This window comes from Dermacentor andersoni, chromosome 2 (assembly GCF_023375885.2).
Source record: "Dermacentor andersoni chromosome 2, qqDerAnde1_hic_scaffold, whole genome shotgun sequence".
Taxonomy (NCBI): Eukaryota; Metazoa; Arthropoda; class Arachnida; order Ixodida; family Ixodidae; genus Dermacentor; species Dermacentor andersoni.
Window position 1 is genome coordinate 124,028,541 of NC_092815.1, and position 12,265 is coordinate 124,040,805.

General features: G+C 46.7%; 1 protein-coding gene and 1 pseudogene across 1 annotated transcript in view; both read left to right on the forward strand.

The window, feature by feature from the left end:
- LOC140216146 (uncharacterized) overlaps positions 1 to 12,265 on the forward strand; it is a 291,954-nt gene that overhangs the window by 197,412 nt on the left and 82,277 nt on the right. The gene's annotated exons all lie outside the window — the stretch shown is intronic.
- LOC126541191 (putative nuclease HARBI1) lies at positions 2,354 to 3,195 on the forward strand (annotated as a pseudogene).

Here is a 12,265-nt window from a genome sequence, read left to right on the forward strand (position 1 = left end):
GAAAGTTGTGATGGTCTCGTGGTACTTCTTGAACGTTGAATGTTATTACAATGATAAGCTCTGTGAATACATGAAATACGATGTTCGTCCTCATTGAAGATGCCAAGGCAATTAATTGTTCACCAAAGGTCGGTGAGGTATTGCCTTGGCAACCCAAAACCAGGATAATTCGTCGGTTTTCATACCGTACTCCTGCGTCAATTTTTTCTCGTTGAGCTTTGTTCTTGTAAGTAATTGCGATTATGGCTTACTTTTTCTATGCACGTACTTTATTATCATTTTAGTTACTCTTTGTTCATCTTACTAGTCATGACATTGTACTTTACTCATGATTATTCTTCAGCTGCAATGAAAAAAATTGCTTCGATATACATAACAGGTGCTTGGGTTACTGTTACGTACACATTTTATTATTTCTGCACACATCGCAGTGGTGGTTGGGCAGAGAGTTATTGCCAGTTTGTAAAGGTATATATAGTATTCTACTGACTTCCAATTCTGATGCATGGTGCCTAAATCTGTTAGACAAAGGGCTTTACTTTGTACTTAACTTCATAACAGCTGTGCGCGACCTATATAAATTGCAGAAGTGAAATGACATTTATTATTTTTTCAAGTCGCCTTGAAAGTAAGGTCTACGGAACCCTCGGAAATTTGGTAACATATCCATTCGTGCCTGCATTCACTGAAACTGAAGTATACGCTTTCATATTGCACGAATCTTACCAGCGAATACCTGCTTAAATATTGCCCAGTTCAACTATTTTCAATACTAATAGCACCTGGATTATTGCCAGCGCCGTAACCCAGGTGGCAGTTAAAAGTATAAACTTTAATTCACCTCTTCTGTTATGGGCCAGCAGGTTGTTCCGTTTGTTCCCACTAAAAGGCAAATTGCAGTCACAAAAGCCGCTTCTTCGCACGAGGAAAATGCGAGAAGGTTTCAAGTTTTCTCCAGAGTCCAGTGTGCCTCCGAGCGGCATCATTTGCTAACTCAGCGTAGAGCTGCTTTCGAGTAAATTAAAAAAGAGTGAGAGCGGGAGTAAAATAACACGTTTATTTTATGAATCGGGATTAGGAAAGGCATCCCTATTTTAATGCCTTAAGTTCGGGCCGCCTCTTGGGCAGACGATCGTGAACAGTTGAAGCTGATGCTCGAGCTTAGAGCTGGCAATATTTTGCCCGACTCTGAAGAAAAATGCCTCGGGTACAGTGAGGCGTGAACTAACGTTAGCTCAGAATGTGGCTGAGTAAATACCAATAACGTCATGAGTAAATCGGAAAGGAAATCCTTCGATTCATTGTAACAATTAGTGGTGTCGAAATCCACGTCTGAGTGGCAGCTCTCACTAGAGCTTTTCACGCAGATCTTGAGGCCAGTGTTCTGCTGGTTGCATGCGGCAGAAGTAATTTTGAGGCCGGAAATACGCGGTGAGATTTCGACAGCATTTAAACCATCATCAAATGCTTTGGCTGTGTTTTTGGCCACTTTTCACTGACAAAAAATTTTGGTCTGGCTATTTTCAGGCTACATTTCGAGATCATTTGGCTATTTTTGTTGGTGCCACCTGGCAACCCTGCAGAAACCACGTGGCCGGAGGTCTGTCAAGATCTATGTCGTGCTCCCAGGTCGAAGGCTAGATCATCTTACAGTGCTCTGAGCGGCTGCACAGCGCCCTGAAAGAACCAGCCGAATGTGTTCCGAGCGTCGCCCAATTTCAGCTAGCCAAATGTGACGCGCGCATTCAGGCCAGCTGTGCGACCTGTCGAATGTACATGGGAAGAAAAACTAGGAGAGAGCATTGCGTCACGCAGTTGGCCTTGACAACCGAACTCTCCGTGAAGCCATTTCCTTCGCATTGAGATTGATGCCGCTTTAGCGGCCGCAGACCAATGAATAATGACAAGTTGTTTGGGCGAAATTGTTTGATTGTGAAATAACCATTTGGAAGTTATACTAAAGGTCCTGCTCATGGCTGTGCCGTCGCCGGCGACCCTGGCACTGCCAGGAGTGAAGCTGCCAATAAGTTCGTGGCATTTGTCTTCTTACGTGCGTTGAATGTGAAAGCAGTATGACTCTTCCGTGCGATACTTTTCACTTGGTCATGTACTCGGTCACCCTCAAGTCATTTCAATGTGGGCCACCCAAATTTTGATGGTGGGCCAGGTTGGTTTTTAACGTTAGTCAATTCAATTTTTGAATAGGACGCAGTCAATTTTGGGAGTGGGCCAGGTTGGTTTTGAACGTGGGTGAACTCAATGCTGCTGAGGATATTGTGTTTTTAAATTTAATTGATTTTAAATAAAAATGAAAAAAGAAACATTTATTTTCGAAAATGACACAAGAGCGACTCGACATGAAGAGGATACCTCGCATACCTCTGCAAACAAAAGTGCTGATGACACTGCGGCTGCTCGGCAACCAAGAATCGTTTCGTGGAGTTACAGACAGATTTGGGATCAATAATGGCATTCTCTTCTAACTAATGGCATTATAGAGGCATGGGCATGTGCCGCAAAAGACCTCATTCGTTGGCCTGCAAACCTGCAAGATGTTGCCGAGGAGTTCGCTCGGAAATGGCACTTTCCTGGCGTTGTTGGTGCTGTGGACGTTGCCACATTGCTATCAGAGTCCCTGAAAAAGAGCAGGATGCATACTATTAGAGAACATAATTACACTCAATCACCTTGCAGGGTTGCTGCGACAGCAGCATGGCATTCACTCATGTAGACGCAGGCTGCCCAGGACGCATGCATGATGCCAGAGTTTTTGCCAAATCTCGCCTCGATCAGGTAGCGGACAAGCTGCCACAGAATTTTTACATTCTAGGTGACTCTTCTTATCCCCTCTCAGTGGGTCTCATGCGGCCATTTAGAAACAATGGGCACTTGACAACACACCAGGTTAAGCTCAACTAAGTGTTAGGAGCAAGAAGATCAGTAATTGAGCGAGCATTTGCTTAACTGAAGGGAAAATTTAGAAGACTGAAGTATCTAGACATGACCCGTACTGTGAGGATGAGCAACTATATTGTGGCATCGTGTCTTGTTCACAACATAATCCTCCAATGTAAAGACACGTTTGGTGACGACGATGACACCATGGAGGAAGGGTGTGATGCAGATCCATCTCTTGATGATAAAGACAAAGAGCCAGGAAACAGCCGCGCTGCAATGAAGAGAAATGCAATATGACGTTTCCTGGCAAGACATTGGTAGTGTATGGAAGGCTCGCAACAGGAAGTGCATTTCTAGTCCCGAAGAGGAAGTGGCAAGGAACAGACTGACTGTGTAAAACATTTATCGTATGAACACTCTTGACCAGACAGACGTGTTAATGACAATATCCAATAGACTGCGTAGTTGCAGACTGCCATTTATTGTGTCAGCACTTTTGGCCAAGCAGACCTGTTAATGACGGTAATATATTCAGGTAAGCAGAATGGCTAGAGGAAATAAAAGGTAAGAAATAGTTAAGCATTGCAAAATAAAACACTGTTGCAAAATAGTTATTGACTAGGAAGGAAAATGCCAGCAAGCAGCTCTGCCTGGAGAAAACAAAAGACAAAAAAAAAATGATGGCAAAGACGTCTGCTGCTCCTCTCAAGTGCTGTTAGTAAGGCTCTTAAGCATCTGCAGCTTGAGCCGCTGCATCCTGAGCCGCTGCTTGTATCGTCTTCGTTCTTCATCCTGCCATGCGTGCATATTCTTGAGGATGTCACGCAAGACGGCATATGGCGTTTCACGGCGCATAGCGTTTGGTGGGCGTTCTCTGCGAGATAAGGCACTTGTTTTTCCGTTTGTGCTGTTTGTTGATGATTCTGTTGTCGATTGCTCACCGTTGCCAATTAGCATGCCGTCTGTAACAGTTGCACAGGCAACTGAGGTGGGAGGAGCGCCAGCTTGCTCGACACCTCAGGAGCTTCATATTCAGTGCTTATTGAAAACAACTCGTCCATTGCCTGAAAAAATCGCCAGCCTTTTCGCTGTCTCCCGGTTTCTTTTTTTCTGGCCTGGCGATGCTTGTCGTACGCCTGTTTCAGCCCTTTAAATTTTGTTTCGCAGTCAGCAGCAGTCCGCATGTGTCCATACTGACGCAGTTCATCACTGATCTCTGTCAAGATTTATTTCCTTTTCTTCTTTCTGTCACTAAAATCTTCCCGGTGATTAGCATGCGATGATATCAGGAGCAGAACTTCTGCAGGTCTCCAACCTGAGCCTTCGTTGGGGTGACCTACATCACAAAGGCAGAAGAGAACAGCTACAGCTTTAGTACTTGTAGTAAGGGTTCGGTAGTAGAGCATGAACAAAGAGGAACTCCTCACTGTTATAGTTATGATCACATCCATCGCTTTCGTCCATCCATGTTGCAAAATGATCCTCTGTAAAACGAACAAAATTTATTCATGGCGTAAATCAGCAGTGCAAGCAAAGCACAATGGTGAGCGCACTTATCCAGCGTGCACGAGCGGTGTCTTGCAGAGAAAAAGAAGTGAAATTTATTGAGCATACTGGGTTTCAGAGACGATACTGGCGCTTGGGCACAGCCGCATAGACTTACGAATCATGCGGGCACAAGCATTCTGTCAATAGCAGTGCAGCGCCATTAAAATTTCACTTCATATGCTCAAAAACAACCCACTCGACGCTCTAGACAAACGTGCTTGCCTCACTACAGCGGTAAACGGGCAGGAGAGTAATATGCACTGCACACTGGGCTCCCGTATGTAGTGAGAAAATTTTTTTTCGCTTCCTTTTTTTATCACAGAGTGCGAACGAAACATTTGAGATTTGAACAGCTTGCACTTATAATTTGTTTTCAAGAATAAGCTCTAAGCACATTTATGTGAACATGTGAGCGCTCGCCTACGTGAACGTCCACTTTCTTCATTTATTGTACTTACTCCCCCCCCCCCCCCCCCCCCCAATGTTGTTCTATACCTATTTTCTTCAAATTCGCCGATAAAAATTTTGCACCACACAACGTGCCATCAACTTAGCAGCAGCGCTATATGCCTGCTACGCGAAGCTGGCAATACACGCACTCAAAGAAGTCTCGCATTTTAACGCAAAATACCTGTGATTAACGCAAGCGCCAGATGTATGGAACCATACAGAACACTCTTCGACCACCAAACAACGAAATAAAGCGGATTCGATGACCAAAGAACGAAATAAGGCGTGTGATACACACCTAAGCCGCGCTGTGCGCTTTCCGCACTGAGAGCTGAAGCTGTGTCCAGAGTGTCTATTCCATCGCTGGACCTCACAAGCAGGTAAGACTGCACAGTCGCAGCAGTTGTGTTGAGCCTGAAGACTGCGAATGCACCTACGATTAAAACAAGGCTTTTGAAGAGGTTGCGTACCGGTGTTTATGATGAGCACGGACCGCGCAGCCACCCTTGCAAAAAGGGCGCCAAAGAAAACGTGGAGGTCGGAGAGACGTCATGGTGCCGGAAGCGAAACGAACATACGCGCCCACGCACCATCTCTGAAGGTGGAGCGCCGTACAGCGCTCTGCCAATGTGCCGGCAGCTAGTTATAATCGTTTTGCTTACTTGGAGCGCACTCTGACGACTGGAGCGCGCTCGACTTCCTTAAGTTAACGTGCCCCTCATTTTCTCCGTGCCTGCTTTCCGATCCGCCAGAAAGTGCTGAAGATCTAATGACCATTTTTAATGAGAAGCATTCTTTGGCTCATTCTTGGCACTTTGGACTATAGGAGGTTCCTGTCTATCCTCGCTTTCAGAAAAAGAAAATAATGTGAAACCGATGGTAGAATCATACTTCTGCCGTCGAGCACAGAAACCCGGTGCTCTAACCACTAGGTCACGATCGCACGCATACGCACTTCTCTCCTTGCAAAGGAATGCTGTTGTAATCAGCAGCGTAATCCACACTGTGATAAGCCACAGTTCTTTGAAACGCTCGGCGTGTGTGCCACATGCTACTTTCTCATTTTCTTTCCCTGTGGCAGCTCGCGCTTTGAGGCGCCATGTTAGACTGCACAACATCCGAGATCGCGGCCCACTTTCCTCCGTACTTTCCTTGTAATAGTTTGCGCTACGTAAAAAGTGTGCGACGTTGTACCATCTTAATGATCGCTTAGGTTAATCACGTTTTAACATTCATTCGCTAGACTACGAATGCCATCGTCATTTTAACATGTACCACATGTCGTCATCATAGATACATACTGTTGTATATATAGCACGTAGCAGCTGGTGGCACCACAATCCGCGTTTCTCCCACTTCCGTTCGTCCACATACCCATGTGTAACCTAACAATCGTCATGTCGTAAGCTCTGGTCGAACGGCCAGCGTAGAAATGCTCTCGCTGTCGTATGATCGTCCTTGACGTAGTCATCATCGTACTCAATTTACGCATTGGTTCACCTGGTAACAATACCATAGATTAGCATAGATTCTTGTAGTGAGTGAGACCTGCGCAATTTTATCTCCCTGATTTCTTCGTTATCTATACACTTGCTCGGTTAGTGTATTGCCGTTTTTTATAAACTCTTGACATTGCTTTGTATTTTCAGCATCTTTGTCGTCATTGTTTTTCATATCTAAGATTTCGGGATAGCCGGTGCTAGTTGTTGCCGAGCTGCCCCTTTTTTTACATATTTGATAAAGAAAAAATGCATTCTTGCTCCTCATTTTTTCAACAAACCTCAATTTTATGCATTGAAGCAAACGACGATTACGGTACTCCCCAATGCGAAGATTTAGCGCAGCTCTATACGTGCTTTCATTTCGCGGTATATTGGCTGACGCGGACAGTATATCTCGTGCGGCACGTAGCAAACGGAGCGAAGTGTGTCGCGACTGCCTCGCGAATACGGAGATCGCCAGAGGCAGCGCGTGGGTGGCGAGTGGACGCGATTCACAACAGCCGCCGCAGACAGACCTCCCAGACGGCGCGGGCTACTCTGGCGCCATCTCGTAACCATCGTCGCCGCCAAGCCCGTCTTGCGCGGCACTACCAAAGTCCTACGCTTTTCTTTCTTCTGACGCTTTAGCTATACCCTCCTCTTCCGGTTTCCGCCTCATGGTTTCGCAACATACTCCTCCGCTTTCCTCCTCGCGCTGTCTTCGCTATCGCCGTCTTTCACCCGCCGCTACGCTCTGCGTTCGCTCTTTTGTCCTTCTCTATAGACTCCATCCAGGGAACAAGCGGCGCCACTGAGTAGCAGTGGTGCCGCGCTGCTCAGTGCTGCCTGTGGCTAGCGGCGCGACACCGGGAAGGAGGGAAGACCGCGAAATTGAAACATTGTGCACATGTCGCCAAAAGGCGCACGTATATCCGTGATTCGCTGTTTTTTGTGCACATGAAGGTGCAAGCGTGGTCCTCGGTGATGTCGCAAATGCTTTTAGCTGGCTTAGGCATATTAAAGGAATAGGAGAGTAATTTCAAGCTGCTGCGTTAACCAGCAGAGACAAGCTGTACGCTACTTGACATGTTCTGTCCGCGAAAGAAGCGGCCGGCCTGGCCGCTCACGCGAAGTGCCGTTCGCAGTAGGGAAAACAACTGTACGAAGTCATGCTGCACGTGAGTAAAGCCTACTGCGACACTAACATTGGTGTCACTAAACTGGCACCCTAAAAACGTTGTGCTTCTAATAGGTTGACCGATTTTTAATCGACGCCTCGCCGTTGGCGATGCATGCCCCATTTCGCTTCGGCGCGTTATAAGCAGCGGCCTATCATTTGATGCCCATGTCACAGCGTTACTTTAGGTCGCCATACAGCTCGATCTGGACAGGGTACAGCTACATGGTCACTTTGGATCGCAATTTTGCTCGATATGCGTTCAGTTGATCGCCATATGCGCATCGAGTTCGAGCTTCACGATCGCGATCCTAGGCTGTCATGAGCACCGTCAGGCCAAGTGACCTAAACTAACTCGATTCGAATTGTTGAACTGTGGAGCAGTGACCCTGCTTGGTCGTAATTGAGAAATTTGATCCGGTCGGACGCGATCTTCATTGAAAGTGATTGTGTGACACCGCGGTGCTCTAACGTTCTGTGTGCTTTGTCGTCCTGTGGCATGGCGGCAAACGAAAGCTTTTGCGGTTTTGAAGCAGTTGTAAGCGGTCTGTCATGGCTCACTGCTGAGCACAGAACCGGGACCTAGTTGCCGACGTAATCGGCGCAACTACGAGTCGCTTCGCGCAGCAATTAAATGAGGCAAACGACCCATTATTTATCAGGTATTTTTATTCGTCATATTATTCCCGTCAGCTTGCCGCACTTTGTAAACGTCCGGAAAAAGCGTCGGGTAGTTGTCAGGATGGGATGGCTTTCAATTGCGCTTTTTTCTCCATTGACGAAATGCTTAGAGCATATCCTGGTTGATTCGTTTGGGACCCATTCGGAGCCATCTGCAGGTGAAAAATGAGGTTTATTAACCACGAGATCTTAATTTATATTACGCGAATGTTCGTTTTTCATCATGCACAATGATCTAGATTCATTATGCCATTTTTACAAGGTCTGATGTCGCTTGAGAACTCGTTTGCTTGCATGTGCACTTTGCTTTTGCCAGGCGATTTCGCAAACGTAAAGTCGCAAGAAAAATCGAACCACGTGAAACCGCCTCTCACGCCAGCAGCCGAAACGAGTATCGTCTATAAATTAGCGCTCGCCAGCATAAAATAAAGTTCGTCGTCATCAAGATATTGCTAATCACACACGCCAGTGTTATCCTGGTCGTACCATGTGCTAAGGCTACACTAAGTAGTGTAGAATCAGCACAGTCGTGACAAATGTCTTTAAAACGTTGAGCAGCTGACCCGGCCATGACCGTTGCCGTCGCACAAACTGCGAAACGCGTACATGTAGCACGATTTACAAAAGAAACCCTTTTCACAAATATCATGACAGAAGCTGACTTACTTTACACCCCTCACAGCTGCGATCCATTTCTTTCGCCGTTCCAGTTAGTAAGGCCTGCCAGGAAATATGTGCCAATTTATCCCGGGCTGGCCTTCGTGGCTGTGTGTCTCTTACCCAGCGCAGTATCGCCGGTTCCACTTATTCTTTTTCGCACCTCCATAATTTTGACGCTTGCCCATGAAGCGCGCGTCCCTTTGCACTATCGGAAAACGTATGGGGAAAAAAATGGGAGGGCTAATTAGAAAAGCAATACGGCCCCAACTGTGGCCGATACGAAGTGCAATGCGCGTGAAGTTTTACGCTTCGAGCCGGCCGAGTCGCAGAGCCACCTTCCCAGTGCTGTCGTATCGCTGCGGCAGATGGCGTAGAGTAGCCACAAACTCGACTGTACGGAGCCTATGCTCGTTCGCTCAATTTAGCCAACGCTCGCCGCAGCAAGGCGCGCCTCAGAGCTGCGCTCAAAACGTGCTGTACTCTAAAAACAGATGCACCCTTTGGATGTATATTTGCCACACGAAAATAATCGTCATCTGTCTTGCCCGCATTTCCTTTCTTTAACCCTGCGATCCCGGCACTTCCAAGTCACGAACGGCATGCGCGTTATCAGCATGACAGATTATTCTCGACAGGAAAGTAACGAGCGCAGCGTTTTCAAGAAAAAAAATGCGGGCATAACAGATGAGGATTATTGTTGTATGGCAAATATACACCCCAAAGGGTGTAAACGTTTCTTAGAGTGCACTGCGCCTGTCTACACTCTTAGAACGGTTGCACCCTTTGGGGTGTATATTTGCCCCACAACAATAATCGTCATCTGCCTAGCTTGCGTTTGTTTTCTTGAAAACTCGGCACTCGCTACTTTCCTGTCCAGAATGCTGTGTCACACTAGTAACGCGCAAGCCATTCGTGACTGGGTAGTACCAGGCTCGCAGCGTTAAAGAAAGGAAACGCGGGCAAGATAGATGACGATTATAGTTGTGGGACAAGATACGACCCAAAGGGTGTAATTTTGCTTAAGAGTGTGTGTGACGAGTGTTTTTGGCTGCTGTCGGCAAACGATGCGAACCCACTAGGACTGACCTGATAAATCCCTTGCCCTTAGCCTTGTTTTTGCTGCTGCTATTTCAATTTCTCATCCAGCCACTAAACAGGTGGTGTCGCTAGATGCGCGAAACGAAGTCTTGCCCAAAACAAGGCTAACCCGACACATGTAATCCGCCTTCTAGCATTCGGATTCGTATTGCCGCGTTGTGGCATCGCGTCGCAGCTGTGTAATGCTCGTATTACATCATTTAGGATACCGGCTACAAACACTCGAACTTCGTAGTTTAATGTTGCGTTTGATATTACCACTGATGAACATGGGGCCGCTTCCTCTGGGAAGTCGACATGATCAATTGCTTTTAGACTTCAGCATGCCTAACCTGAAGAAATTAGATAATTTATTACGGGAAAGGCACACAGGTCGGCCTGACCTAATATGTCCTAGTGTGCAGCTCTACACAGGAGAAGAGGACGAAAAAAAAATGATGAAAGATTATGATCATTTACCTTATCAAAAATCTCGACTCCAGTCCGGTTCTCTGAAAATACGCTTTAACCTGGCGTAACTATATGTGCTCGATATTTGTAACCTTTTGTCTGTTATGTTCTCGTTCCTAAGCAAAAAGAATTGTACTTCACCGGACGCTTTGACACCTACCTCTGTTGGTCAACGCACGCCTTCACACGACATAGTGGATCAGCTGCTATGGCGTTATGCTGTATAACGTGAGGTGCGGTTTGTAGCCTGGGATCATCAACAGCCGAAATTAACGGAGTGGGATAAATTCAGAGAGATAAGAAAGGAGGCCGCACTGCCGGATGATATCTACAATATCGACGAGTGGACACACCTTCGTAAAACGCACATAGGGCAAGCGACTACAATTGTGGAGGATGAGGACGCACCCCCAGCGCTAGACAGCAAACTTCTGAACATGTGGAGCAGAAAGAGTAACATAGAGAAAAGACTTAAGGCACAAAGATGGAACAGGTATATCCGGCGCCAACTTGCCAAACTCAACAAAGAAATCGAAACATATGCAATTAAGCTCAACGAGCAGAATTGGTTCAGCAAGTGCGATCAGATTGAAGCCAATATGAGTCTCTCAGAAACCTGGAGCCTTCTCAGACATCTCATCGATCCTAGTATATCAAAAATGCGAGCTAACACAAACCAGGTGAGAGCGAGGCATGGCTTTGGTGGCACAGATGACGAGCACATTAGCGAGCTCCAAGAGACATATTTTGGAAAAGCAGAGAGCGAGATGTTTAAGGACTAGGAGGGGCCTCCCATCCTAGATCTCGATGCCCCATCACGACGACAGAGGTTAGAGCAGAGATTTATAACCTGAGAAAGAGATTGGCCCCCGGTCCGGACGGGATAACGAACACAGCTCTCAGGAATCTAGACGATGAGTCCATCATTGCATTAACCAAATGCATGAACCAGGTGTGGGAGAAAGGAGAACTCCCAAAAACATGGAAACAGGTGGACGTAGTCTTTATTCCCAAGCCAGGCAAAGTACCCGGCTTGAACAACATGCGACCAATCTCCCTCACCTCGTGTGTAGGGAAATTGATAGAGCATGTTGTTCAAACGAGACTGACCAGGTACATGGAGGACAGTGATCTCTGGCCGCATGAAATGGTTGGATTCAGGCCAGGGCTCAGTACACAAGATGTCATGCTCAGACTTAAGCATGATATCCTAGACCGATACGCCTCAACTGACACCAGGGCGATGCTAGGCCTCGACCTCACCAAGGCATTTGACAATGTTAGCCATAAGGCTGTCTTGGTAGGCCTCGAAGAGGTAGGTGTGGGACACGGGGTATATGCATACGGCAAAGACTTTCTGTCAGAGAGGAAGGCGAATATAAAATTTCTGGATGTAAAATCCCCTCCCGTCACACTTGAGAGCAAGGGGACCCCGCAAGGGTCGGTGCTATCACCCTTCCTATTCAATATAGCGATGAGGGGTCTCCCGGCGAAACTCAATAAGATTAAATCGATTAAATTTAGCATGTGTGCGGATGATACCAACATCTGGGTTAACAGTGGGAGTGACGCTGCCATCGAACTTAAACTACAAATAGCGGCGAATATGGTGGAAGAGTATGCGGCCAGCAGAGGCTTGGCGTGCTCGCCACAAAAATCGGAGCTGTTAATCATTGAACCAAAACATCAAAGGGGACACGCTGGGAGCAGCAGACCCATCAATGTTTTCGTAAACGGAAATGAGGTTCCCAAGGTGGAGGAAATTAGAACTCTGGGCATGTATATCCAGAGAAATGGATGCAACCTCATGACAATCAAGAAG